The sequence below is a fragment of the Lepeophtheirus salmonis genome, chromosome 6, assembly GCF_016086655.4.
Source record: "Lepeophtheirus salmonis chromosome 6, UVic_Lsal_1.4, whole genome shotgun sequence".
Taxonomy (NCBI): Eukaryota; Metazoa; Arthropoda; class Copepoda; order Siphonostomatoida; family Caligidae; genus Lepeophtheirus; species Lepeophtheirus salmonis.
In genome coordinates, this window is record NC_052136.2 from 54797324 (window position 1) to 54821589 (window position 24266).

Genomic DNA, 24266 nt, shown 5'->3' on the forward strand with positions numbered 1-24266 from the left:
AAAAGTATGTTACGACGGTGGTCTAAAAAGTTTCTCAACGCAACGTGTAGGTAACAGCACCCGTAAAAAAAGATAGTCACATCTATTTAAGATCTGTTGACAGTCACTCAAAATAGTTTCAGTCATTTTTGACTGCAGTTGTTATGTAACAGTCGTTTGAGGGAGTTAATGTGAGTATGTTTGTGATTTTTTTTTTTTTTTTTTTTTTGTAAATATTTATTTTTCAACATGGTCTCCTTGTTACTCTACACAAGTCTCACTGCAATGATTCCATCTCTGTAGCCCGTCCTGCTTTTAGATTTGATGGGAGAGGTGTACACCACAAAGAGACTACCAAATCCAAATTTGAACGGTAGGTTCCATTCTTCATTCTTTTCAAAGATATCCGAAACTAGAAAGTTCAAGGAATTTTTCACAAAAACTTTATTGTTAAATTGGCATCTTTTTACACTTAAGGTATAAAATAACAACCAAAAATTCGTAGAAATGGCATCCTTTATAACAAACGATCTCGACAGCGTGGTACTCCAGCCTTCTTCGAAAAGAGCTGTCAATCGGTTCACCAGTGTCAAGGGAGCATATTTAATTTAAAAAAATTGTAAAACGTATCAGAAATTAGATTTGAGTGGTCTTTTCTTGATTCCATCAAAACTACAGTGTTTTTTATGTATGGTGATGCTATAGCAAGTAATAGGTTATAGATTATTTAGTGATGAACTACGAGTTCTTTTTCATTACAAAAAATGGAAAAACAATATTCTTCATAAGATATTATCCATTCTTTCGTCCGATAAGTTTTCAATTTTTAAAACATATTCGTCATGAATTGGCACCTTCAATTTACTATTAAAAAAATACAAGTTTTGATATGTTTATAGAGAGAGTTTATGTACTATCAGACCTTATTTATACAGGTACAAATCCATGGTAAATAGCTATAAAGGTGAATATGTGATATTACACATCTGTACCATTTAATTAAAAAGATACCAAAAAGCCCCAAGTTAGCCGTGCAACAGTCTTTAGGTCCATAAACACTGACTTGATCATGAAGTCATGCCGCCTCAACAAAAGATATGTCCTTACAGACAAAATGAAGAGCACTCGAGGTGCAAACGGAAGAAAATTGCTGTATTTTTTTTTTAATGCAATATTCTCACTAACCAGTTATCAAATTAAAAAATTAAAACCTGAATCTGATTGTTTTAATTTAATAATATCAATTCTACCCTCAATTACAGTCTCGTTGCGATCAAGGGAAATACTAGTCTAGAAACAATTAATTTACTTAATATTTATAAAAAGCGAAGTGAACTCCAACGTTCGTAAATAAATATCAATGAAGAATTATATAGTTTTTTTAAATTAAATTATAAATGGAATTTAAATAAGAGCAAAGTTCAGAAGATTAAAAACAGACAATTTTTAACGTTCAACAAGTGTGGAAAACAAGATGTAGGGGGAAATCCTCTCCAGCAACGTAATTGAACCCACAAACATTTTCAAAAAATGAGGCGTTGTAGAATATACAATTAATTCAAGGAACGATACCTACATTTTGAGTAGAGAAAGAGAGAAGAAGATGTTTCATGAAAGCGAAAAACAGAGCTGCACTTTTTTCTTCTTTTACTCTTTCCGCGTCTTTGGAACAAAACTAAGTTGTTTTTAGGATTTTTTCTCTATTTCTACATAGTGCAAAGTATCTTTTCAAACATTCCTTTTTATATCATCAGGGAAATTATATGTGCTATCTATTTTTAACAAAATATATATGTTACATATTTTGAAAGTAACAATTTTTCAGTGTCTATACAACCCCTGGCAGGATCACACTTTTTGACAGAAGAGGAACATTATTTGACATTTGAAAAGTTTTGATATGAACAATTCCATTTAGACAGGTAAGCGTTGTTAATAATATATGAACGTCTTGAGAATCTTCCAAAAAAAGTATACTATAGGGCGAAGAAGTCTTCATATTTCTATGAAAATATTACATTTTTGATATTAGCTTAGAGATTTACGACCAGAGATATATATGAAAATTTGACCAGTTCAGCAGCATTATACCATAAAAACCATAATATTGGCAAATAAATTATCAATTATGTTCAAAGCACTTTTACATAATATTATTTTAATGGATAATTTATAACAGTAATACTCAAACTTTTATTATTATTATTATACGCCATAAACACTTACATTATTTAATATAAAATACGTAGGTAGAGAAATTGTGTTATAAGTAACAGAAATATACATTTTAGTTTAAAATTATTCGCGTCCCGAACAACCTCTGAGTGCGTACTAATTAATAAAACAGGATTAGATGTAATAATTCAAATAAAGATAAAATATGACGACTAAAACGATGATAAATAATAAAACAAATAAAAAATAAAACAGTCTAGAGTCTAAAATTCATATTCAAAACAATTACTTCCCGAATGTTTCATATGATTTAATGATTTCTTTCAAATTGTTCAAATACTTTCCTGATATCTTCGGTAGTATCGTTCCAAATCTGCCCATATTTCCATCCATAACCCAACATATTTGAAATCCTCAACGAGAAGGCCAAGTATCAGCCTGCAGAAGATATTGTATAAAATATTGTTTCCAATTCTTGAACTTCGAGTGGTTGATAGCTGCATAACGGGTTTGCGATAAGGGATTTGGCATTAGATAAAGCCAAATTCAATGCTTTTAAATTATCAGAAGAAGTCCTACTATTTGATACTTCAAAATATATCATTTCTCTTGTTAAATTCGATTCGATGTTTTCTTGCCCGTTGACATTCAATGATATGTCTCCCTTTCAAATCCTAAAATGAAGACAATCAACAAAGGTATGAATTGTAGAATTAAAAGTTCTCCAAAAGTCTTTGTATGGAGCGTCGTAAAAAAATAGGATTTGCTGATATTTGAGGTTGTGCTGTGAACCAATGTCATCGTTTATGTGGAGCAACGAGCCTTGAATTATCTTATGCCAGGGCTTAGGTAAGTCTACAAGATTCATATAATAACCACATAGACTATTAACACTACTTTCTAACTGTTGCTCATAATACATTTCAAATTTGAGAATTTTTATAGAGGAAAACTAAACTTAACTCGTACAAAGAATGAGGATGGTTGTTTATTAATATCATCAACTGTTATAATCTCATAGCGTAAGGCTTGATAATCCAGGAAAAGAGGTCCCACTGTATTTTGGAAGAAATACTTTTTGATATATTTCTAGCGACTTATGTCAAATCAAATATGTTAGATTAGTGATACATATTTTAAACAACTATAATGTACAAATTAATTTTAAACGCAAATTATGTTCTCATATGGATTTGAAGGCCTGTTTTGGCGTTCATTTTACCTATAAGTACTTGAATTATGCTCTGTCATTGATTTTAAAACATTTTAAACATTTACAAAAATAATAATACTAGTGCCGTAAACTTCTTGTAAACAAACTTATGTCATTAAAGCACAGATATTTGTTTAAAAAAATATTTAAACAGTAGTAAATGTAGTAATTTTATAGTTCCCATTGGCATCACTCACGGTAAAAACGGCCTGCATATGTTGACTGTATATTTACCAGCTTTTTGGTAATAATATCAAATTTGGATGAAAATACAAATTAGCCATTCTATTAATGCCAATAAGGCGATTTGGCGTTAAATCTATAAATAGCAAGTATATATATATATATTTGATATGTAGATATTTTTCAGGCTATGATAAAAAAATCAATTAAATAATTTAAAAAATATCTTCAATTTGTTTGTAGCGTGACATATTAGAAAATATCACTCGAAAGTCTACTCTCACAAAGTAAAGTAATTCATATATTGATTAGTTTTGGTCACTATTGATCATTCCATCAATAGATATAAGTTGTCTTGTACATCCAGTAATAAAACTATGCCAAATATTAAGCTAACTTAATCAATCTTTGTGAGCTGCCACTCTAAATAATCATTTATTTTTAGTCTTTTTTTTATATAAAACGATCATTTAGTAAAGTTAAAGTAAAATAGTTAATCCATTTATGTCAATCAACTTTATGTTATCAGAGAAAAATAATTACTGGTATTATTTAAATATTTACTAAAAATGTTACAACAATCTTTGGAATTATTGTAAATTTGACAGGTTATACAACATAGCTATAATGCTTATAAATTGACAAACCCTATAAAATAAACTCACAAAACCCCAAATATAGCTAATTTGGCCGATAAAAAATTTCTCTAATCTCTGTATCAAAAAGAATTTCACAACAAAGTTTCCGAGAAATGATATACTATAATTTATCTTTCAATATTTTGTGAGATGTTGATTCAGTTTTAATTTATTGATGACTGATGTGTCCTCACATAGGATTTGGGTATGTTTATTAGCTTTTATATAAGAAATGATCAATAATGATCGAAAATGGCCACATCCAAAACGTTGAGGGCTTTAATATTTGAGTTATTAAATATTTAAATCTTCTTTTTGTTGACAAAATAGAATCTAGACTTTTAAGGATTTAAACAATAGTTAATAAACGACAGCTTCGGCCGACTTATACATGTAAGTCGACTACAAAAGTTAACTGGCATATGATCGGAATTGAAGATATACTTATATTTTGTAAGTTTGTTATAAATATATTAAATGCCATAGCCATCAACATGACAAACTAAAACCCAAATGATATCTTTATAATATTTTTATCATTCATACATTTGGATTGAAAATGAATCATTTGAACTATAAGAAATATATTATTAATGATGATACAGGTAGGCTATTAAATGAACTTACATTTGAGTACCTATATGCAAAACATCCACAATGTTGAAATACCACTATACCAGCCGAAATATAGACCCATGTTTATATAATACTTACCTACAAAAATATTTCAATTGTATTTTTCAAACAAAATGATGAATTAATAGCTTTTTTATAGTTGAATAAGAACAAAAGTGTACTAGTTAATTCACACCTTTAAAAGTGTCGCTATCAAAGTAATGATAAATTAGAATAAAACTTTTTTGTTATGTATATAAAACATTTTTTGAGGTGAAAACAGAAAGAAAAACTGTGAAATATATAATTTTATCACAATAAATTAGTTTTAAAATAAACCAAAACAAATTTAAACCCAATTTTATTATATGTTGAATACAGGGAACTTTTACGCATGTCAAATATCAAAGTTACTAATTTGATGTGATTGAAACTTAAAATTATTTTTTTTAAGCATCAAATATTCCAAAGTTATTGAAAGGATGGGGTAACAATCCCACATTATAAATTAAAATATATAATTTTTCCTGTTTAAAAGTCCTCTATTACAATATATCTTGCGATTAAATGTTAAGACCTTCAGGAAGAGGAGTCATTTTTGTTCTACAAGCTAATAGTGAGTGTCTTTGCAAATATTGCTTCGACTTCTAAATCATTCTCTCCTCCTCAATTTAAGAGCAATGAGCTAGTTTGACACTTTTAGAGCGATGTCAAGCCTATTGGTAATTATATTCTGCACCATAATCAATAGAGGTTTCACTGGATCAGAGAAATAAAATAGGTGGAACGAAAATTCTACTGCTTCTTCACAGAATAATACCCACGTTCCGTTTTATTTGACTTTCTGGTGTATATGGAGGATGTCACCAGCCTGTACCAAAACCCCTTATGTGACCATGTTGTAAAGATGTTTGAGTGTATTATTTTTGGATTGATTGCTTCTTCTTCCATATTAAGTTTCTTACAGCGTTTTGCCACCAACAAGCTTGGTTGTGATTTCCTTTTTATTTCGGTCATGATTTTTTTTCCTTTCCACTGAACCAGACAAAGAATATCTTGGAGTAGTATATTATCTTGCATGTTGTTGTTGTCTTTTTTGTAAAATGGTGTATATTTCATGTATTGATGCAATTTTTGGATCGACCAATTTGTCCCAGATTTGGAGTTTTTTTAATTTTGTAATATTCAGCGAAATATATCTGTTGGCTTCCTTTGTCTCTGTCTCCACAATTTTTTCGTTATTCTCTTTAATTGCATATTCTTTGGATATCAGCAAAACCACAATGCTAAGGAGAATACATGAGTATGCGTGCCGAAATTTGGGAAATGACGTTTCAAGCTTGTTTTTTAGAGAAGTGACTAATTCTTTTTTAGTTATGTTTAATTTCAATCCTGATGTTCCTTCAAACTCAGCAAGCTCATCTATAACATTTATTCAAGATATTTGTATATCATTTTGTGATCCTGTTGTAAAAATTGTGAGATCATTTGCATATTAATCTATCATAACCTATCATAAATTTGTAGGCCTTTCACGAGATTAATCGATCGATTCTTCAATAAATATCGTTAATGGTAATCAGAAACAACGCATTTGTGAAATCAAGTCTTAAGAAAGAGTCTCTTAGGACACAAGATAGCATACTGATGAATGTAGGAGGAAGACCACTACTGTATAATGGATTATTATGAATTCATGACTAATGGAATCAAAGGCTCTTTCAAAATCGATTAGCAAGGCAGCAAAGTTTATTTGGTTTTACTTGGCTATTTCGATAGCCACTTTAAGGGATCTTGGAATGCCTTCTGCTAGCCGGCTTTTCATAAAGCCCTTCTATCCTTTAGGTATGGACTACATAATAGTTTAAATTAATATTTTAAATTATATTAGTATTAACTATTGCTAATAAACTGCCTTAAACAATCAAGAAGTGTAAATATATAAAATTACAGTAGTTCAAATATACATATACATTAAAGGGCGTATAGAAACAGTTTTCAGCAACTAGTTCATGCCGCCTTTGTAAAATAATTTCCTGGCTTTAGAGCTGAAAGGAGTGCACTGATAAGATAATAAGTTTATATTTATTGATTAAATATTATTAGAAATTTCCTCATTGCTTAATGTACGGTTCTTATTTAAATCTTAAGATAATTATAAATTATGATTTATTTAGATGATATGAGATATTTTGCTGTTTTTGTTTATTTTACAGAAATATGTTTTGAAAAGAGGTGGTATTTCTCAAAAATAGTAACAAAATGGAGTTATAGGCTTTGATTTAATAATATAGATGTCTTACATGAATACTGATAAAACTCCAAGAATAACAAGCAAAAAAAAATATTCTTCAATATAATACCCCTTTGAGTCTTTATTTAAGTATATTCAATACTTTAACAAATTTAATTTGGATATGGGAGAATGAGGTCTAAAAGTATTTTACAAACTAAATGATGATATAAATTATTTGTGTCTAAAAAGACTATGAGCTGTTCTAAAAGAAATAAAAAATATTAATAATACAAGAAGGAGAGAGAATTGACAAGCGAGCCCTAATTAATATCTCCCTAAAAAAATTCCAATTGATCTCACAGAGTGATTATAAACAATATCAATATTTTATATATAATAGTCTTAGTTCTACTCCTTTTTTGTCAAAGACTGGTCCAAGTTCGAACTACGAGTCTGTCTAGGGCTAAGGGAATCTTGGATCTATTTGAGAAGGCAGCATATAACACTCGCTAAACTTTGCTACCATAATAAAACCTATCTTAAAATAGTTAATCGTAGAGGGCATGTCATCACAATCCACTCTGCCATAGACAGGGTAACGTTGAAGGACTCTTTAATACGTCCTTCAAAACTTTACAAGAGTAATGTTTGGATTGGAGAAGCTGTAGCTCTTCCCCCCTCAAAAAATTATGGATTGTTTGCTTTGGTCAGCGGTTAAATAATTTATTTAAGGATTTATCTTCTAAAAAGGTTATTTGACTAAACTATGTAACGGAGGATTTTTTTTTTTTTTTTTCATGAAATAAAAAACCCAAACCAAGTTTATTAATTATCATTTATCTAATAATGTATCTACTAATTGTTGATGTCACTGATTGCAATAACTTATAATGTATATCTAAAGAAATACAGTTAAATATGTGAAACATCAAATTAAGTTTCAATCATAGCATTTCTCGTTCGTCCGGAAATTATAATTTTTCTCTTTTAAAGATTTCTATCTCATTTATTTGTTGGCTAAGGATTCAACTGGTATTAGTTGGAATATGTACATGGCATAACATATTGTACATATACTTTTTGGATATGTGTTTACATACTGCCAATTACTTAAATTGATTTGGATATTGAAACAAATTGTTTGTAGCATGTAAGCAAATATTTGCTTTCGTAAATTTATTTACATCATATAATGGATGAGAGCCAAAATAACAGTTTGATAAATCTATGATAAACATTTGAACACTATTTGATGGATTGATCGGTATGGTATTTTCAATTTTTTTCTTACCATAAGATAAAAAAGGAATAAGTGGAATTTTCTCATACTCGTAAATTCCCTTTAATTTTTTTAAAATCCTAAATTAGTTTTCTCATGTGTACAAGGTGTTCGTTTTTCTAATGTCCTTGAATTGTTCAACTGGAGTTGCACTGATTACGTATAAGTAAAACATTATAGTTTTACAATTACTCCATTTCACCTGGAAATCTTCTTTGAAGTCCATATACATGATTTATATGTGTTTTTCTATGAAAAATTGGGGTGCAAGCCTACACAAATGGAGTTCAGCAGAATATTTTTTCTATGACGTGTAGTCTATTAAGCTACGCAGAACATATGAATTCACATAGACTCTCTGAATAAAGTTACACAAGTTAAATTCCAATTATAAGTTATGAATGTTTCATAATGAAATAATATTTTAAGCTTATATTTTATATTTAATGATCTCCAGAATTGTGGTATGACTATAGGGTAAGAGAATTGGATTTCTTTCTAAGATATCCTAAATTTCAAGTGAAGAATAATCTAAAACAGGAAATAATATTATACTGAGTTATCCTGGTGATTTGAAGGGAATCAATATTAAGCATACAATAATAGTTGAAAAATTCTACCAAATAATCGTAGAAAATGTACTTCTGGAGACATTTGCAAATACGGTGAATATATAAAAAAATATGCACCAACAGAGCGATACATGATTTTACCCATTTTTACAGAAACACTCATCTACTTGCTCAAGGCTCTGTTTACATGACAACTAAAAGCTCAAAAGGGCTAAAACTTTGATGACCCACTGTCAAACAAATAATAGATATATGTGACTTGCTTTAGGTGAAAATTGGAAACTTTTCAGACCATCCTTGTTTAATAAAGTTGTATTAAGATTTCCAGACTCTGATTTAAACTCGTGTGAGACGAAAAAATGGTTGCTTCGTATAAAAAAAGCTAGCATTGCTAACACTCGCGTATTAAATTTTTTTATGCCTTCTCTATGGAGCAGTTTGCACGTAAGAAGTTAAAAAAATAATATTGAGTAAAAATGATAAATATACTTTCTCAACGACTAGAGAAACCAAAGACTGAAGATGGATGAAAACCTTGGAATGTAGACAAAAAGATTTTGATGCTATTGATGTGATGAGGGTAGTTACTGTCACCGAAAAACAATTCAACCAGTCAATTTCCTTTAATGAGGCCTCTTAAGAATCAAATGTATATGATAACCTACAGAAACAAAATGAGTTGTTCTTTTTTCTGCGTGTAATGAACTTACAATAAAAACGAAATTCACAAAAAAAAGTAATATTTTGATATAATATAAGTATCAACCTGTAAATTAGAAGTGTGTATAAATATATATTAATATATGAAATAAAGAGTCAGTCTGTTCTAAGTATTTGAACTGTATTTATTAGATCGTTCTAAACACAACATTGCTCAATTAGTAGGATTGTGAAAATCGAGTTGACGGAAAGATTCCAGAATGCCAACGAAGGGTAAATATGAAGAAGAAAATCGAGGTTTGATAGAGAAGGTCAAAATGATAGAAGGAAATCTAACATTGGTCAATAAAAATAAGAAGGATGATACGACCATGAGAATGATGACGATCTTGATGGAGGAACAAAAGTGAGCTCCTGAAGAGTCCATCAGAAGAGATGAACAGCACTATAAAATGGTGGAAATAATATTTAAAGCATTTAATAGTAAAGATTCTGACAGAGTGGAAGAAGAACCATTGGAGGAAGAAAGTGTCACAAAAATGAATCAAGATATGAAAATACTTATAAAATGTCCACCTCAGCTTGAACAAAACATGAAACATAAAATATGAAATTAAATCTTCTTTTAATTTTCTTTAATAAATCAATGAGACAAAATTAATTAAAATCAGTAGATTTGCTAACAATTGAAGACGACACATTAAAATGGTTAGATTTAAATAGTATCCTTGATGATTTTGCAACGTAGGAAATGCAGACAACAATTATTTGAAAATATTGCAGCTGTATAACGATCATGCGAAAATATCTGTAAGTTTTTCTTGTATTTTATTTATATATTTTTTTCTTCAATGAAGTGTTTTGTAAACTATAAAAATAAAGTGAACGTACATTATTTACATATTTAAGATAAAATTACCTCACATTCTGTCTTTAGCTCACACCCTATTCTCGATAAAACTGGATTTGCGTTAACGATCCAATGGCACGGACTAAATTTATTTATTTTAAAAATAAAGACTTTGCATGATCCCAAATATTTATCCTTCATAGAACCTATGTGACTGACATATTTATGATTGTGATCTTTGTAGCACCTCTCAGTCTTTCTGAAATATTCATTTAATTTCCTTCTGTTAGTAATTTCCGTCCATATACAACAAACATTTCTTGTAACACAATCTTTTTAGGTAGAAAAAGAAGATTGTGAGAACTATGTGAAGATTCAATGTACAATTCAAACGATGTAGAAACCTACTGGAATTGAGAAATTGTACAATATAATTTTTAGAACGTCGTACATTTTTTTTAAACTTTATGTACATCCTGTCATTACTTTTATTTTCACATAAAAACTCTCCTTTTTATTTAGTAAGTCAGTTATTGCCTTCATTTCCTTTTTAAATTCTTATATTTATCACTGCTTATACTTTTACTCCGTTATAATAATATGTATGTACTAAACAAGAAAAATATTTTGATAGTATCCCCATTATGATTTGTACTAATTTTATAAGTAGTTTTTTTAGATTTCATAATCCCTTTTTAAGTGTATATCTTCACTACAAAGTAAAATATGTCTTTGAGATTTCAACTGTTTTATGTACTGATAGACGATGATATAATAATTGTAAAATAGCTTCTTGCTTTTTAAATATTCAAGGAATTTGGAAATATACATATATTTTAGTTTTATAATTTACTAAAATGATTTTATTACTTTATGTATTACGAAACATCAAAAATATCATATTTCAATAAGTTCACTTTTGGTTTCCATGTTGTAGGTTCTTATAAACTATTATTGATTATCAACTATAACAAAGATAAAAACACAAATTGAAAACTGATATAAAAAATTTTTATATACTCAAAATTTACAATATAAACAATTTCTTTTTTTTTTCTATTTGCTTATGTGTTTTTTTACATTACAATTATGGCAACAAGAATAAAAAATACTCTGAGATACCACAAATATACAAGGTAAAAAAAAATCGAAGGATAAAAAAAAGACAGAGCTGTTAAGTAAGCGTTCATCCCTTTTTTTATAAAGTCCGATTGATCGTTAAGAGACAATGTAAAAAAAACGAAAAATTAATACAAAACCCTGCATTAATGTGAAGTAAAAAAACATAAACATAATTTTATAGTATTCTTTCCTCTTATCTACCACCTTTTTGCTCTACCCCTCCGTCCGTCCATTCTCCTGATCCAATCGAAGCTACCTTATATGTGTAATATATTAGAACACGGATCGACTACTTTATATATTTTTTGAAACTGCCCGGGGTCCCCTATCTGGATCGCATAAAGGATTGAATGGACGCTCACAACCCCAACTTGCAATTTTTCTGGAATTTTATTGCCAGCTCGACGTCACTATGAGCCAGTCTAGGAATCTAGCTTCACCCAGTTTCCTTGGTGAACACACCTGTTCATGGTTTCTCTAATATTTTGAATCTTAGAACACTTGCAAAACTATATGGTAAATTACTTTAAGACAATATATAAATGTTGATTGACCATCACAGAATTGGAAAAATCATTGTATAAAATGTTTTTTTTTATTTTTTGGACTAGTATAAAAAACTATATATCAAGGTGATTTTTTTATTGTAGTTTTTTTAAAGTAAAAAATCTATAATAATTTTAAATAATACAAAAAAAAAAATGAGTACTTGTAAAGTAAAAAATTTCATTTTAAATAGAGGCCGGTTGAAGATTAATAAGTGCACTTTTTTTTGTCAAGTGGAAGCAAGTAAATGCCTTATTTAATGCGTACATTGCTTGTTTCTCTTTTTTATTTGAAAAAATATGACTTATAGTATCTATCAAAAGTGCAACAACCATTTCACATTAATTTTTAGAAGGATAAATACGTCGAGGTTGTGTCTGAATATTATTGTAATTCCACAATAGCAGCAAATAAGAAGAGTAAATAGGAAAACATATACAAGTAACACAAAATATATTACAAACATAAAAATGGACAACTTTTTTGTTTGTCAGCTGTCGATTGAACTACTCGTGTCGTTTATCAGTGCTCGGAACTATAAATTGTTGAAATCAAATTGAATTTTGTTAGGAGATTCCCCTACTCTCAAACAAGGAGTATTTGACAAGAATGGCTTAATTGGAAAATTACGATAATTTAATTTTGAACTATTTCTCATATCTCATTTTGGTTGAAAAGTTGAGAGGCACATCATTGAAGAACATTTTTATAGATACAACTTGTATAATTTCAATTTATCTCACCAACTTTTGAATTTTAGGTTTTTTGTTCTTTTTCGAAATACTTTTCCCCGGCAACATTACTGGCGGTATCAAAATGGGTAAACCATATTTTGTGTTTGGTTGATTATAATAGTAAAACACTTTATAATTGGGGATTGGCTGCAGGTATTTTTTTCTCCAAGACGAATAACTGAGTGTAATTGAGCCTTAAATCAAGTTAGAATCAGGACGAGGATAGAGAAGCTAGTTGTCACGAATTTCTTTTTTCGGCATATTATTGAACTTTTAGAAGTGATGGAAAATGTTTTTAAACGGATTAAAATAAAGTAGACGGCACTGTCCATACTACTTCTACTTAAATGAATGCAAACAAATATGTTTTATACCAGTCCACAAAAAAAATCTTTAAAATTATAATAGCACTTGAAAATGTGATCACAAATATCCCATAATATTTTTCTTATAAAGTTTTATGTGCTTATATTTGATAAAGGATCATCCAAACCTGAGAAAATACAATTAAAGTATAAAAAAACCACCATATTTTAAGGGTACTGTTAAAAAATAAATGAAGTCTTGGTCTTTCAATTGCTTTCACGCTAAAGGAACTTATTTTGGTATAAATGAAAATGGATTTTTTTCTTCTTCTAAATAGTTTGATATTCTGGAAGGTCTAGTTATTCTGCAATATTTATTAGATTTTTTTTAAAGATGTTGGTTTTTTAGCTATTAAATTGCATTTTCTTAGAACTAGATAATCGCAGATCAAATATAAGCACATATTTGAAATCAATATAAAATTTTGCGTAAATAAATTAACTTTTAAATCAATGACTGACTTTCTCATAACCAAAAGTTGCCTGAAAGATACACAAGAAAAGGCTTGAACTCAATTTGCGTTCGATCCCAGGTGATTCCTAGAAAGAAAGAAATATATAAAAATACTTGATGTATATGGATTTCACAAAAAGTTTCCTAGTTTAGATGGAGTAATTGTAATACTATAATGTTTACTTATACTGAATCAGTGCAACTCTATCTAGCTAATTAAAGGAAAATTAAAAAAAAAAAAAAAAAAGGGTTTTGAAAAATTTCAAATTGAAAACTCTTAAAAGTTAGATTTAACAGGAAAAACTAATTAAAGATTTGCGATCAACTGTTCAAGTGTCAAAAATCACTTAGAACGGAAATTTCTCCGTATTAAGCAATTATTTTGAATTGAAGGATAACAGTTTTGTGGTCTCTATTATGTATATTCAATAATGTTAGCAATAATAAATTATAAGAAATTTTCTTAAAATATGCGAGTGACAAAAAAAAGCATTGTTTACATATAATATATTAGTTTGTTTACAAAACGATCTGGAATGAAGCTGTTTTGTGGGAAATAGTACGAATGCTTAATAATATTGTTTAACATATTTATTATTTGTAAATACAAATACAATATTATTTTTAAGGCATAAGAAAAATGGATCAATAACCAATATACAGAAGTGGGCAAATGTATCCGTACAATGTTTTCTGCTAAGTTTTAATAATAATAGATAGATTTTTTAAAACAAAATGAAATTTAACTATAAGTTGTTTTTTCATTCAATATGAGTCCACCTCAGCATTTAATACCAACTGTAAACAGGACTTAGAGGCTAAGAAGGCCTTTATTACATCTTTTTTGTTGATGAGGGCCATGTTCCTCTTCAGAGAGAGCTTCAAGGATCTCAAGGAGCTATGGGGATGGTTGTTTACCTTCTATCTAATCTCTCACAACAAATTAAAAATAACACAGGTTAATTTCAGGGCTATTGGAAGCCTACTTATCAGCTTTGATGACGAATTGATAGTGGCTGTCGAGGTAATGCATGGCAGTTTTGGTAACATGACAAGGCACTGAGTCTTGAATCCACAAGAATCTTGTATCTGGAGCGTATGTGGATTCCATCCATGGGATTATGACATTTTTAAGATGTTTCAAGTACTCTATAGAAGTCAATTTGAGACGGTTGTCAAAAATGTGAACCGGTATGACATTCCCGTTACTGATGATTAAACCAAACATTATTATCTTGGTCTTCATCACAGGAGGAACATTACTTCTGTCCTCTGCCTGCCAAAGGTTATTATTTGGCTTGTAAGAAGGGTTCAATGTGAAGTTTGACTCATCAATGAATAGCTTTATGATGCCTGGATTTGATTTTCAAATTTGGCAAAGATTCTTGCCTCTTAGCAACCTGATGTCCTTCATCTTCGTGGTAAGAAGATGACGCCTTCCCTTGATGAATGACTTCTAGGTAGGGTCGTCAACTATAGATCCAGCCACCTTCCTCTTACAAATAGATCTCCACGAACCATGAATAGCCATTGAGACGCCAGGATTTGCTTTGAAAGACCTCTTGAGACCAGTCAGGAAATGGCAAGTCCACTTTTTGGCTTTGTTGAGCCACATAAGGAATGAAAAGGCCCATTTCCCGCCTTTTGTCGCTTGCAGACTTCGTATATAGTCCTCCTGGCATATTTTGTTACTTTTAGGATTGCAAAGGTGATAGCATTCTACTATCACACGAGCTCACAAGGACGCAGACATATGCCTTCTGAACAGTGTTCTGTGGTAGACACAGCTCGAAGAAAACCGAAGCCATACATTGTTAAGCCAATGGACGGAACTAACTTCTACTATTGAAAGACCCATGCAGGAAACCACAAAGTTACCAAGGCACGAGTTGTCGTCGGGGATGGAATCAACTGGAAAAAATCAAGAAAGTCACAAAAAATTATGCACTATCTATTTTTGTAATGTGACACGCAACGAACGGTCTCTCTGAACTGAGTCTGTTTTTGTATTTTGAAAATATTGTGCATGACCCAAAACCATCATATATATATTTGTATACTTTATTTATAATTGAGTTAAGATATTAATAGTTACATAAAGCAGCTACGTATTTTTGCTACTTTTAGTATTTGGAGTGTTTATTGTAGTACACATCCAACATTATAGCAATATACAATCAATGTGGTTGTGATGTTTTTGTGTATTAAGTTACATATTTATGCACAATTTGAAGATTTAATACAATATTTTTAATGAGATTAGTGTATCATTTTTTTTTGTATAATATCTATGGCATTTCCCATTTAAAGTAAGCAATATTGAGAATGCATTTTTCCTAATGATACTGTTATACGTATTTTTACTTACATATACCCATGCTTAAGTGTATGGAATATTATTATTTTTTGCAATTTAATATGGCAACAACTTTTTAATCCTGCAATTAAATTGATAAATTTAAATTTCTCAAAATTTATTTTGTTTTCTATAATACTCAATTATAATTTAATACTAAAGTCGAATTGTCACAGGTCCAGAAAATGAAAATACACGTTTCAAATGAGAAAACATTTCGTAGACTTGTAATATATTGATAAATTTGCAAGGATAACATACCCGCTATATCAATTAATATTTAGCAAACATATATAGCAGCGAATAGATGTTTCACTTAAGTGTCACAAAATTAATTAATTAACCATATTCAATACTCATGTAATATATACATTAATTATTAACTACTTATCATTATTGTTTTGTAATATTTTTCTTAGTGGTAACATTGAGTTCTAGGTATATAATAATATAAGTTACACATATATGTATATATATATGATAGTGTAACTGAGTTTTAATATTAATGAATAGCTATCTTGGTATGATCTGAATAGTGTTGTGTTTTACATATTTAGCAGTCTCTTCCAATTCAGTCTTAGTTCAGTCCTTCAAAATTTTAAAGTTTGGTCCCCATTGGCGTAACTCAACATTATTTTTACATTGATAAACGAGTTCTAGTACCGACAGCCTAAATACCGACAGTTTAAAATACAAGTTCTAAGAAAGGACTGAACTGGAACAAATAAATTAGGACAATACAACACTAGATCTAGGTTGGAGAAAAAGTAATTTCATATTTACCGCCCCATTTTTGTTACTAAATATATTTTGTTAATGTTTGGCCACATTGGATCATATGATAAGGCATTGCAAAGTTGTGAGTGTATGATACAAACGTTTTTGGTGCAGTATTGCGCTTGTCCGGTTCAGTCGTGAATTATGGAGTATTGAGTTATCAAAGGAAGAAATTCGTCATATATTACGTTTTACTTCCTGAAAGGGAAAAAATCATCGAAAGTGACAAAAAAATGCTTGATATATACCGGAATATTCGTTCTGGAGTAAGATCTTTCTCTCACATACTCCTCACTACTTGATCCTTTACTGTAAATATATCCACCATTCAACGGATAAATACAAAATACAACTCAAATAAGAATATTTTTCCGAACAACTGCGCCCTTTGAAGCTGGGAATCGAACCAAAGCAGCCAGCATTGGTGAATAGGAGAAAACAAGACATCATCAGTACAACATCAGGCTGCACGTATCTTTGATGACTCACTAGAAGCTCTGGGTGTTCTAATGCATCGATCTTACAGTCCAGACCTGTGTGAAAATTGTTTTTCCAATTTTTTCCCACCTGGGACAAGGTCTTCTACGAGAAGGGCATTATGGAGTTGGATTCTCGTGGATAACAAGTTATCAAATATAATTGGGCATATTTGAATTAAATCGGGTGTTTGTAACATTTCTTATAAAGCATTGAAATAAAGTGAAAATATGTCTCGGAAAACAAGACACTTTTTTTGTGAGTGTTAAGGATATCGATTCCCTTTTTTCAATATGTATATATAGTGATACACATATGACTGTTTGTGTATTTTTATCTTCTCTGCCTATATTTTTATTTATTCCAACACATAAAAACGAATAGTCATACTAAAATCAGTTTATATGTATACATAAAATAAATGGATTGCTAGACAGACTACCAGTGTCAGTCACTCTTCCCATAAGACCAACGATTATGGGAATAAAGTACACGAATGAGAGAGCCATCCGGCAGCTATATTGAAACACAAATATATTTTAATCTGCTTCAGCAATCGAGCATCTTGCATATAATGCAAAAAAAAAAAAATCCAAGGTAATAATAATACCAGGAGAATAGGGATTTAATTTTTAAGAACGAAGTGTTAGACAAGTGAAAATTTGCAACTTTTCACTATTCTAGTTATCACAGAGTTTAATTATTTAATTAAAAACATTTAGTTTGCTTGGTATCAACTAAATTTGATTTAAAACAGCTTCTGCATTATCAACAGTTGATATTCTGAGTATACTTTCTCATATATTTGTGGATTGATAGTTTGGTTGAAAGTCTGTCCATGACTCATTCTTTTAGGTTCAGTATAGTATGATTTATTTATAAGAATTTTCTAAGGTCCTAACCGTGGTAAAAAACTGTGGAACAAAATTAAAACTGCTGGCTGAAATTTGAGCAGAATTATATATATATTATAGAAACTATCCAGTTGCAGGATTTTCAGACCGAAACCTTACACAATTACTATCTTTTGAGAATTTATTTAAAATCTTAAAAAGGTAAGTGTAATCTTTAAAAAGTTATTAATATAACAATCAATGTTAAATCCTGTCAGATATTGTCGTAAGTATCATGATATTATCCTGGTAAAATAATACTTTAATGTGTATATTTTGTCAGTTTTTTTTATAATATCTTGCCAAGCTAGTATCTGTATTATGAATTAAATGGATAATTGGGCAACAATTATAAAAAGTTTTGCATATGTCTAAATATCAATACCCTTATAAAGCCCAATAAAGCCTTTTGTTTTATCTTTCAAGAATAAAAGTTGGAGATAAAATGAAGATATTCCTTTTATCAACAACCTTATAGGTAGAAAAGTGGAAAATTTACTTTATAAAATAGTATATTCTAGACGTAGGCTGATAAATCGGATACAAGTCGAAAACCCGATATATCGAGTAGAATATCCAATATCTGCATTGTGTGCGTGTTCAAAAAGTTCTCAGATGCTTGATACTTGCACAATTTGGTAGGTAAGGAAGCCTTAATGGACGGAGTACTCATACTTAGATAAATAAATTAATGCATGTAATATGACTTATGTACATCTTAAAAGAGCTCGACGCTATGTTTGACTCTCTCGTCATTACACTTGACAAAAAATCCAAATTAAGATTAATTCATTTATGGTATACGGGTACATCTAACCCAAATATAAGAAATTGAGCGGTCAAATTAAATTCATATTTCGATAATTTAATGCATAAACAATTATTTACAACACAAACAAAAAAAAACTGACTTCTATAGATTACGTACAAATTAAGAAAATGACACATGAACGTGGTCGAAAAATTCTACACCGTCACCAATTCCGTAACACTGGAGAGGAAGAAAGGGCCTGTCAAAAACGGGAAAACTGGATCAGGATGAGTTAAAGAAACCCGCTCAGGTCAATACCCTCAAGTCTATGAGGGTCATGGAAGAGATCTTGGGGTTCCAAACCAGAATTTTCGGAGATTTATAAAAAAAAGTGTGTAGAAAGAGCCGTGTGAGGGTAGGGAGACTAGTTTTGATATCAGTAATAAATTAAACACATCTCTTCCGTAGCAAAACTCTTTTGAACTCCTTTTTGTAACACTCTGGCACCCCTACAACCCTGATACTAACCACATAGACTACATTTATGGGTGCACATCGAGGGGAAGGAATGAAGTGTACGTCATACAAACACCGAGGCCCTCGAACCCACTTTCATACAGCAATAAGACGCCCTGATAGAGGACTACATCTTTAATGGGTGCCCGGCCTTCATCCGCCGCCTGAAAGTTATCATTACCTCTAAGGGTGGTTACATTAATGATTAAGAGAGCTCAGACACACATCTATTCATAGTATTAATTTTTTTTAAATTCTATAGTTCATTAGTAAATTATATGGTATCTTGTTGATGCTTAAAATTCAAGGTCTTTAGATTTTAATGAACCAATCGGTATCTTTATGACATTTTACAAGTATTTCTGTTGATATTTCTAATCTTATTAGTGTGGTTATCAATGATCTAGAGAATTCGAACTATATACTGCCAAGCTGTGATCAAATTCTTACTGTTACTAAATATAGTGCATTCAAACAGTTGCTGACAATATAACGTAATTGAAGGGATACAAACTATTTTCAGATATTTATCTGTCTATTTCTTGTGGAATGGTTGTTAAATAATAGAATGAAGATGTCACTATTTAATAGCCTACATATTATGCGTTCAGTATGATATTGCATCAATGTCAGAAAGTAAATGAAAATATACGAGTATATAATTCAAATCAAGACAAGACGTTAAAAGCCTTTGAAAAGTTACTCATTCATTTTGTTCGGATTAATTTTCTAATATAAATCATAAATTTATTTACAAACATAAAAATGAAGCCTCAGAAATTGATTTTACTCTCTTACTTCCACAATGTTAAATGAACCATTAATTATATCTCATATTCTACTATTAAAATTGATATATTGTCATAACTTGATGAAATTCTTTTTCGTAGAATTTATTCACTTTTGAAGGAAAGATTAAAAGCTCGTGGTTTGTAACGACTAAAATGAAAAGTAGTCTATGGAAATAAAGATTTGCCAAATTTTTCTATTTTTTCCAAGAGCAAAACATAAATTAGATTTATTCTTTCTTATGCAAAAAAAACCAATAAAGCATTAAGAGCAATTCATTCGTAAAACAATCTTTTTCTATTTTTCATTTAGTGTGCATGTAACTTTATAGAAAGCTAATTTTATTTTATTTTCATTCAAGAATTAAAACTTTTTAGGAATTGAATCAAACTTCTACAATTTTATTTCGTATCTATTTCGTTATTTAGTGAATAACATAATTCATTTTTGTACATGTATCTGTTCTATATTTTGAAGGGTATTTTCTTATTATCCAAAAAAAAAAGTGCTTATACATCTGTATCTATTTATTACAAATCATACTATACCTCGTTATTGAGCTCATTTCTCGAAAAGCTTTCAAAATATAAAAACTTCAAAGAAAAAAAACCCTATTTATTTGGTGCAAGTAGCTATGTTTGTCATGATGACGAATAACTTCTTAGTAGCGCATAACTATTATTCATGTTCAAGTCTTGTATCCACTCTCAACCTCAACTGTGGAAAGGGAAAATAAAAATTTGAGAAAACACATGGTGGCTAGCTTTCTAAATTTTTCTTATTGCCGACTATTAACAATTATGAGTGGATTTATTATTCAGATATTATCATGGAATGAGAAATATTTGGTTCACAATATACATTGATTTATAAAAATAAATTCTGGAATTTCAGATTGGACCAAGTATACGGTACAATTTCAAATTTCCACAGACAATATCAAATTTTATTATCCGTGCAAAAGACTGCAGTTTTAAAATCAACTCTACCCAGCACACTTTTGCTGATTGGACAGTTTTGAGAGTAGTCAAATATTTTATACAATACAACGTTTGTGTGACAGAAGAGATGTTTACTAACTTAATAAAGGTAAATATATTAATTGGAGCTTATTGGAGAAATAAAAATACTTATCTTGCTCACAAAGCCGTGGAGTTTGCTTCATTAAACATTAAATCTTTGATTGCAAAAAAAATTACCATTGACTCTCCTTTACTTGTGGAAGAATTAAGAGCTATAATGATAAGCACAGCTGCTCGATATTTAGAACTTTCCATCAAAATCCCTCTGTCATTATCGTCGTCGTGGGCATGGGCTGGATATATCATCAAATTTCTTCCTTCGAGGTCTGTCAAATATTTTAATCTCATCAAGTCAAGTATAAGAAGACGTCGTCGTTTTTATTAACATTAACTGGTGTGTAGGCATTTTTTGAATATTATATCAGGTTATTTTACTTTAGGACATAAATATGTTTTTTGAAACGTAATTGTTCTGTTGCTTTTTATTTATTTGATCTACTTTTTATCCTTATGTGTATTTATTATTTATACTGTTTGTATTGTTGAATATATAAAAAAATACTTTAACAAAAAAATACTAATTTCACTGTCATACCCTTTTAAAGTTCGTAATCCGTAGAGTCAAACAACACGGTGTTACCCCGCTAACAAAAAAATATACATTGTATTTTGTTTTCAGCTATTTTTGCTTTTATAAAAAAAATTACGGATCGATTTTGATCAAACTTTGCACTAAGATTATATATGGTCACAGTAAAAGGCCATTACATTTTTAAGAGGTCAATGTCCAAGGTCAAGATCACACCAAAAAATGACCATAGGCGGAATTTTTTTCTCTACCAAATGCCCATTCTTATTTTAATCATAAAACAACTCTCAAAATTCATTTTTGTATTATTTTAGACACACGGTTTAAATCTGTGAAGAGGTAAATTCTTCAAAACTTTGAAAAGCGGTAAAGCCCTCCAAACGAGCACATTTTATTTTTCACTATTTCCATAATTTGTATAAAATTACGCAAATTTTAATGCCCCTTGTGTTTGCATAGGTCAAAAAAATACATTAACGGAACACCCTGACATACATATATGTATGTATTATGTATTACTTAAGTATTTATTTTAGAGAATATTATAGGAGAACGGGTGAGGGTTCTATCAAAATTCGTATTGGTGTTATATTTATATAAAACTACTAAATGAAAAAATAAACTACTTTATTAGAGCTACAAAAGTAGAAGAAAATATACACTAAAATATTTATTCATTTTTTAGTTAAACTTAATCCATTGGCAGTACAGGAAATCAATTTTGAATCAAAGTGGAGTAGTGTTTAATTAATAGTACCATACGAGTTGTAATATAATTTGCCAGTCTATAAGTTTTAAAAAAAATTGTTAATCCTGAAAATTTGAAAAATGTTTGAAAGGAGAACAGCTTAGCTCTCAAAATGATATATTAGATTCTTTATAAACAGCTTATGATAAAGCCACAAAGGAAATACACAGAAATTTACCTGAGTAAATTAAAAGGACATATATAGGAATTACCCCACTATCAATCTATTCTGAGTCCAAACATGGACTTACACCAGTAAGTCCCAATGAATTATCACAGTTATTTTTGTCCTTAAGGAAGCACATTCAAAAGAGATAACTTTATAATAAGATATTATCTCCTTAAAAGTTAAAGAATAAATATAACAGGTTTGGAAAAAATTACATATATTGCAAACCACAATAGTTTTACACGCAATTTAAATCTATAATCAAGTCGCATGATTAAATACTAACATTATTTACTTTGTGCATAAGGTTGAAGTATCATTTATTACAGATAGCTATATGCAAGCAACAACAAAAGACTTTATATTCAAATATGTGCTTTTTAAAGTGCGTCCTGTTGTTCACTTAGTGTGAAATGTAGATGCAGCGGCATAAAGAAGTAAATTGTGTGTTTGTAAATTATCAATGCAACGAGAAAAAAAAAAATATTTATTCTCAATCTTGCAAAATAGTCAAATGTTTTCTAATGCATGGAAAAATAAATTGCAATTTATTCAACTCTATATTAAAAATAAGATTTTATTTGATGTTTTTGGATATTAATGTCATGTTGCATTATAAAAATTTGGTTTCCAAACTTTTTATTGTATTGTGATGAAAATGAAATTATGTTCTATAAATTTTTTATGTTTAAATTTCATTTTGTAGTTGTAATTTAATCTGTGAATTATTTTCGAATAAAGTTAAAAATTGGCTATACATTTTTTTTTTTTTTGCAAAATAACAGAAAAAAAACTACTAGTTGTTGTCAAACTTTGAAATACCTGAAAATGTCAATTTTTTATTTGTATGAATCAAATTATTCAAAATATCTTTTGTAAAAAAATAAAACCATCATATTGATAAATGTTCACGTCGGAGTTGTAAAGATACAGATAAAGAGTTGTAAAGATGTGAGTGTATGTATACTAGAAACACTTTTTGCATAGTATTTCGTTTGACAGGTTCAATCGCGTTTTGCATAAAGTATGGAGGTAGAAATTAGTCATATTATATATTTTTACTAACTGTAAGGGAAAAACTCGTCGAATGCCACCAAGAAAATTTTGCAATGTATACAGGGCCGATACTCTTTCGTTTCGTGTTGCACAACAGTGTTTCGAGCGATTTCCCTGCTCAATTCAGTCCTCCACTGTAAACAACTCAACCGTTTGAAGCTGGCGATCGAACAGAAGCAGCCAACATTGATGAATAGGAGACAACAAGACATCATCAGTACAACCACAGGCTGCACACATCTATGATGACGCACCAGAAGCTCTGGGAGCTCAATTGGGAAGCTCTTATGGATCACCCTTCATTCCAAACATGGCAACAAGTGACTACCACCTGTTCCTGTCTATGACCAATGCGCTTGGGAGTAAAAATTTGGCATCAATAACATTTAAAAAATTCTGCCAATAGGGACAAAGGCTTCTAAGAGAAGGGCATTATGAAATTGGATTCTCATGGGCAATAAATTATAGAACAGAACGGGGCATATTTGACATAAATTGGATG

At 29.8% G+C, this 24266-nt stretch overlaps 1 protein-coding gene across 1 annotated transcript in view; it reads left to right on the forward strand.

Annotated features, from left to right (window-relative positions):
- Positions 1–1628: 1628 nt before the first annotated feature.
- LOC121120792 (uncharacterized) overlaps positions 1629–24266 on the forward strand; it is a 62364-nt gene continuing 39726 nt past the window's right edge. Inside the window, exon 1 of the mRNA XM_040715670.2 lies at positions 1629–1901. The gene's annotated coding sequence lies outside the window, so the exon portion shown is untranslated. The remainder of the gene's footprint in view (positions 1902–24266) is intronic.